Here is a 7157-nt window from a genome sequence, read left to right on the forward strand (position 1 = left end):
ACCAACAGTCCTTCTGTCTTCCCGCATTACAGGCCGGACATGCTCGAATGACTCACCCCTACCCCAGGTAATGGCTCTCCTATGGGAGGTGGCCACGGCTGAGGGAGTCAATCGAGTCCATGTTCCTTTTTCCCTCGCAGATCTGTCCGCCATTGAAAAGTACTTGGGCTCCTTCTCTGCCAACCCCACCCACTTTATCAAGGAATTCAGATATCTTACACAGGCCTATGACCTCACCTGGCATGATGTCCATATAATTATGACATCCGCCATGATGGCAGATGAGCATGACCAGGTACAGGCGGCAGCAAGAGAGTATGCTGACAGGGCCCACGTGGAGGATGCCACCACAGCGGTAGGTGCTGAGGTAATCCCTGAAGCTGATCCCAGACAGAGATAGCAGGAAGGCGACCCCAACTGCCAGTGTCATGACTACATGTTGCGATGCTTTACGGCAGGAATGGAACAAGAAGCCCAAGAGATAAGTCACCCTGGGTTGAGAAGAAAATCCAGCCATGTTTTTGAGCTTCCTCACTGAGGCTATGCAGCTCCATATCCGACTCTCCCCAGAGGTCAGGGCAGTAATTCTGGCCACCCACTTTATCACCCAGTTGGCCCCTGATATTAAAAAAAAAAAAAAAAAAAAAAAACTCAAAAAGGCTGAGCAGGGCCCTCAGACCCGCATTTGAGACCTGGTGAACATCCGATTAAAGTTTTCAACTCCCAAGAGGAGGACGCTGAGGTAACCCATCACGAACAGGCCAGACAGATGGCTACCATGCAAGCCCAAGCCCTGATGGCTGCCCTGTGGCTGCACCTCAGAAGGGGGGGTCCCTAGATGCAGTCTTCCCTTAGGAAACTGCTTCAAATGTGGCAAGCCAGGCCACTGGGCCCCTGAGTACCCAGATCCCAGGCCACTCACTAAACCCTGCCCAGGGTGTGGCAAAATGGGTCACTGGAGCTCTGATTGCCCCTAAAAAGGGAGACAAGATCCACTCCCAACACCTCCACGCCGAGAGGAGATCTATCATCCCGACTTCACCTGGCCGTGATGGGACTGGCTGAGGATTGACGGACCCCGGACTCGACCACCCCAATTACCCTCGCCGGGCCCAGGGTCCAGCTTCAGGTAGCGGGTAAGCCGTTCACTTCCTCGTGGACATGGGGGCTACCTACTCTGTCCTCCCAACATGCCCTGGCCCCTTGTTACCCTTCCAGGTCTCTATTGTGGGTATTGATGGCTGGCCCTCATATCCTCTCTCTACCAAACCCTTAGCCTGCCGCCCCAGGAAAATGTACTTTTCCCACTCTTTTCTTGTCATTCCCACATGTCCCACACCCCTCCTAGGTTGTGACATTCTTGCAAAGTTGCATATCACCTTTCAGTTTAACTCCTCCCCCTTTCTTGGCCTCCTCTGCCAGGCCTAATTCCCCTCCCCCACCTATCTCTCCAGACCAGGTCAACCCCATAGTATGGGACATTTCCTCCCCTTCTGTTGCTTCTCACCGTACTCCAATACTCATCAAACTCAAAGACTCTTCGGTCTTCCCTCTCACCCACAGTTCCCTAGCTCTAGAACTAACCCACTGGGGCTTAAACTCATCATCACTCAATTTCTACAGTGTGGCCTTCTCATCCCCATGACTTCTCCCTACAACCCCCTTTACCAAACTTACTAAAACTCCATCAGCGGTGGCCTGACCTGCTCCCCATTGCACTCACTCATCTACAGGCAATCCCCCAAAAACCCACTGGTCTCAGCCTCTCTGAGCTGCTTTACGGCAGACCCTTTCTGATTAACCATCATCTGCCTACACAGACGCCACTCTTGGCTGACTAGTTCCCCTATTTGGCCCTCCTCCGGGCTCTCCTGCAAGAACAAGCTAACTGAACCTTACCCCAGATTCCTTCTACTGAGTCTCCCTCGATACTACATCCAGGGGACTCAGTTCTCATAAAAGACCTCTCCCCAAGATCTCTACAGCCTAAAAGGTCAGGCCCCACATGGTCATACTCACCATCCCAACAGCTGCTAAAGTATTGGGTAAGCCCTGCTGGTACCACCTTTCTAGACTGAAGAGGGCAACCTCTCACTCCAGCTGGAAATCTACCCAACTTGGCCCCACTAGACTCCAATTAAACAGACTTTCCAACTCTTAGAAAAACCCCCTTCTCTCCCTCATGGCAGAAGCCTATGTCATCTCTACCCTACGCCTATAATTACCTGTCCAGGCCCCCTCCATAACACTAGCCCTAGTTCTCTCGGTTGGACTGACTGCAGTGGCCCCACAGGAATGGGTGTTCTGGAAAAGGCTTTTGCTAGCAGTGTTATACCTCTTACTTGTGGGAATCATGGTAAGTCTAAAATGTCTGGGCTGGCTAACCAGGGCTGCCTTCTCCCCGTGCGGTTAGTCACCCTGTTAATCCTCTTACCCCAGGGTCTTGGGCTTTTACCAGAAGTAAATGGTAACTCCTCTCCCCATTGCCTCACATGGTGCAACTGGACTGTCCAACAGACCACTGTCCACCTACAGCTGGGATCCTACCTGCCAATGCTTGGCCATGTAAAAGGAATTAATACTCTAATTATCATCCTAGGGCTCCCAACCCAACTGGCGTTCGTACATCAGGGGAAAGGCAACAAGGCCTGCCTTGATCTCACAACAATCCAACAATGCCAGAACCAAAATATACCTTACTTCATAGGAAAATGCAGAGAGAACCATGATTGTTACACACACCCCCCTCCCCCAGGATATGTTATGAAAATGGGTATGTTATGAAAGCCTTAGACAGTATGGGCTCCCAGATGGAGGAGGTAAATGTCCTACAGAAACTTGAGCTGCCATCCAAGACACAAAACAAAAACTCAAACCCCAGGCCCCTCTAATCCAGTTGAGACTCCCTACACCCCGAGGAGACCCTCAACTCGACCTGAGAGTTATTATACTTATTAACACAATTCATGCTCTCCTGTCTCGGATGAAGCCCCATCTGGCGTCCAGCTGCTGGCTTTGCATCCCAACAGCCCTTCCCCACATATATGCCACTCCAGTCTACCTTACCAATGATACCCCAATAGTTAATCTGACCTCTGTATGGGATGGACCAGTCTCCCAAGTACCTCTCTCCTCCAAGCCTCAAGGCTGCTTTTAAGTCAAGGCTCCATTGAGGTAGGTAATATGTCCTGCACCCACACGTTTCCTGAAATAGGACTGCACTTTGCTCTCAATACCTGGGGTTCCATTTCATGTGCGGACCCTATGCTTACCAGTATTTCCTGGAACACTGGTCCAGAACCTGTACCTGGGCAATTCTCACCTTCCAAATAGACTTCCTAGAGGGGAATGAGACAGTTGATGTTCCCTTGGTAGCTCACACCAGAGTTCATAGGGCTAAAAAATAGCAAAAACTGTCAAAACCCTACAAGTTCAGCTAGACTCCCTAGCTGATGTTGTCCTACAGAACTGTAGAGGACTAGACCTCCTGACCACCAAAAAAGGTGGACTCTGTCTATTTCTGGGTGAAGAATGCTGCTTCTATGCCAATGATTCAGAAGTGGTCTGAGACATGGCCAAACAGCTTAAAGATTTAGCTTCTAAGCAGAGACAAGCAGCAGCTGACTCTTGGACAGGTTGGCATGGACTGTGGACATTAGCGCCATGGTTACTGCCTCTTCTGGGACCCCTAACAGCTATTTTTCTAATCTTGGCTTTTGCACCCTGTGTCTTACGCTTTCTCAGGGAATGCGTATCCACCATAACTCGAGTGGCAATTAATCAGATGCTCCTGCACCCCTACGCACCCCTTCCCCAAGACCCTCCCAATAGAGGGCCCCAGATCGATGTCCCTTAACAGCCTGAAGCAGCCAGAATGGTTGTTATTTCTTACCCCTTTAAGGTCTGAATGTAGGGTCTGGGAGAAGGGAAAAGAAACATGGCGGAAACTTTCCAACCAGCAGGAACTTTCCAGCTTTCTGCATCTGGTGCGCCATCAGCAACCGACTTTCCCACCCTCCACATTTGGCGCACCCGCCACCACGTGAACAGAAACATCGTCTCCCATTGGCCAGGACAGGATGCCGTAATGTGCGGCAAACGGTCTTTGCGGGCTCCTACGAGAGGATGAACAGCAATCTTTTGTATGTGACTCTCCCGGCCTCTGTTCAGACCGTGGAACCTCACCCAAGAGCTTTTACACAGAATAAATTTTACTGACTTTTGCTAAATCCCAAGTCTGACTCTAGTTCTTCCACCTTTGCTGCCTGACTCCGCTGCTGATCATAGGTATGACCTGACAATGTGTTTTCCCAGAAATTGTCCATTTCATAAAGATGTTTTGGGTGAGAGACAGTTTGAGAGAGGGGGCTAGACAGATGTTGATCAAAGGATAGGAAATTTCAGTTAAATAAAAATAATTTCAACAGGGACCAGCAGGTTGCATGGCAGTTATGGTGCTAGACTCCCACCTGGTCAACTAGAGTTTGAGTCCCAGACCTGCTTGCTTGAAACGTACATTGGGCATGTGTGCATGTGTGCCCCAAATCCCAGGAGGAGAATAGAGAAGAAATTACTGCATGAGCATCCCACCAAGGGTTATTTCTCATTTTCTTGGTCTTTGTCTCCAGCAAGTGCATGCACCCTATAGCAAAAATCTCTCTAAAAATTTTAAATAAAAATAAAATAAAAATCATTTCAATAGCTCTCTTGGACATGATGACTATAGTTGATAATAATATATTGTATTCTTGAAAAACGTTGGACCAGGAAGTGGCATGGTGGTAAGAGTGGCCTGATCCCACATGGCCAACTGATTAGTTCAAGTGCTGGACCTGGCAGCTTGAAAAACACGCTGAGCTTATGTGCATGTGTGCCCAAAATCCTGAAAGAAGAATGGAGGAGAAAGGATTGCAGCATGGCCATCAACCCTGGAGAGTAATTTCTCAGGTTCCCTCTCTGTCTCTCTCTCTGTGTCTGTTTCTCTCTGGCAACCACATGTTCCCACATTTTTTTTTAAGATAAAAGAATGCTCTAAGAGTAGATGTTAATCATATCATAAAACCATAACTTTAAGAGGTAATGCATATGTTGATTGCCTAGACTTAATCACCTCGCCGTGTATATACACTTCAAAGCATCATGCTGCACATGATAATACATACAATTGTATCTGTCCATCTAAAATTAAGTAAATAGAGTAGGCAATAATTACATATTAAATTCTCTTGGAGTCTTCTTGTGGTTTTTGTTTAGCTGCTTTAACTATGAAGGCAACTTGTTGAAAGGTCAAGGGATAAATTAGAAACAGGGATAACTGGATTTAAGAAACTCTTACAAATGACAGGAAAGAAGTTAAATGAATACAAAAATGGACAAATTAGTTCCCAATGAGATTTAAGGCCAGTCAACTTGAAACAGATATTCAACTTACTATGCTAAAATAAAAGACTGATGATCTTATAGCAAAAGTGGAAAATGCATCTTCAAAATAGGTACATTTCCATGCAAAGAATCAAACAGCAGGAGTTGTCATCTATGAAAACAGAGAAAAAATGTGTAAAACTAGAAAGAATAAACTGAACTTGGAACAAGAAGTAGTAAACTCAAAAGTTAAATGGAAATAAATACGGTAGACTATGTTCAAGTAGAAGAGTATATGTGGAAGACTGAAGAAAGAGTAAGACAGCACATAGTAGAAAAATTAAAAGAAGTCGATCTATTTTTACAGACACAAGCAGCATTTCAAGAAAGCTTAGAGCAGTTTAAGAGAGAATAATGATACTTCAATAAGAAGTCAGATGGAACTCAGAATGAATGATCTGGAATCCAAACTCTTCAAAATAAGAGCTTCTCAAGAAAGGGCCAGCTGATGGCATAGTGGTTACATAGCTGGACTACCACATGGCTGACAGCAGTTCAAGTCCCAGACCTAGTGGCTTCAAAATCATGTCAGGCACTTGTGTGTGTTTGCCCAAGATCCCAAAGGAGAATGGAGGAAAAGGGATTGCAGTGTGGCCATCCACTGGGGCGGGGGGAGTGATTTCTCACTTTCCCCCTCACTGCATTTTCTCTCTCTCCAATGAGAGCACACACACACTAAGGCAAAAACCTAGGGAAAAAAAGAGAGAGAAAGAAAAGAGCTTTTCAAGAAGATTCTAATAAAACTGGGAAAAGAAAAGCAACTCTATCTAGAAGAATCACAAGTTAGAAAATCATAATTCTATAAACTGAACAAGACTACCGAGCTGTTAGCAGCAGTCAGTGCCAAATTTTTTATGGAGACACAGAATAGATCTTTACTCAGCAGTCTTACTACTGGACCACTAGACCAGTCCTAGAGTCCCTAATGTTGGAATCTTAATAATAGTTTAGTGCACAACAGAATTCTTATTTCAAGAGAAACTTGTGATCCTGTTAAGGTCAACCATCTTTTTATAACTGTTCAGGTATCCTCAGTGATTCTGCAAAGTTGCTATTCCGTCACTGGCTTTGAAGTATTCTCTGCTTGCTTCCAGGCTGATCTGGACCGGATTCTCTTTTGAGATGAAAGTCCTCCTTTTTACATTTTTGGTTGATAGCACAACTGGTTATTTCATTATCAGAGAAAACAATCTTTTGCTCATCTGTGATAAATCTATCAAAATAATTTAGCTGAAAGAGGACACAAGCAATACCCAGAAAAAGAGAGATGAGTAAAACCCATCAGTGTGGGCTTTACAGTTGCAGCCCACACTACCCAATTCCAGATTTCTCTGTCCTCTAACTGCTATATTTTAGCATGAGAGGCTAAGAAGAGGGCTCTGTAAGGCAGAGGGCACAATCAGTGTGTATAAATTCACTTCAGAATCCAAAGCGAAATGACTTCTTATTTGAACAAGAATAAATCATTACTTTATGCTTTAGGAAATTACAACTGCCTCACCAGTACAGCAAAAGTTGTTCCAACATTTTTAACAGTGATGTATGCTCTTATTTTAAACTTTCATGCTTTTTTCCATCCTTATTGTCAGCCGGGGAGGATAGATTAGCCACTCTAGAATTCAACAAGGTGTAATATTTCAAAAAAATAAAAAAGAATGAAAGAAAGAAACTTGTGATTCTTACCTCAATCTCACATCCTTCAAGTAACAGCATAGAAAACTTCTTGTTTCAGAATT

The 7157-nt window shown here is 45.5% G+C and overlaps 1 long non-coding RNA gene across 2 annotated transcripts; it reads left to right on the forward strand.

Annotated features, from left to right (window-relative positions):
• The first annotated feature begins 262 nt into the window (after nucleotides 1-262).
• Nucleotides 263-4416, forward strand: LOC102498843 (uncharacterized). Of its 2 annotated transcripts, none has more exons than XR_003551421.1 (3): nucleotides 263-355; nucleotides 982-1136; nucleotides 3963-4254. It is a non-coding gene; the product is annotated as an uncharacterized LOC102498843 (long non-coding RNA). The 2 variants fall into 2 exon arrangements; XR_336278.2 differs by having other exon boundaries at nucleotides 275-367; nucleotides 3963-4416.
• Nucleotides 4417-7157: the final 2741 nt, after the last annotated feature.

Source organism: Tupaia chinensis, unplaced genomic scaffold (assembly GCF_000334495.1).
Source record: "Tupaia chinensis unplaced genomic scaffold, TupChi_1.0 Scaffold000684_1, whole genome shotgun sequence".
In the NCBI taxonomy this organism is placed as follows: Eukaryota; Metazoa; Chordata; class Mammalia; order Scandentia; family Tupaiidae; genus Tupaia; species Tupaia belangeri.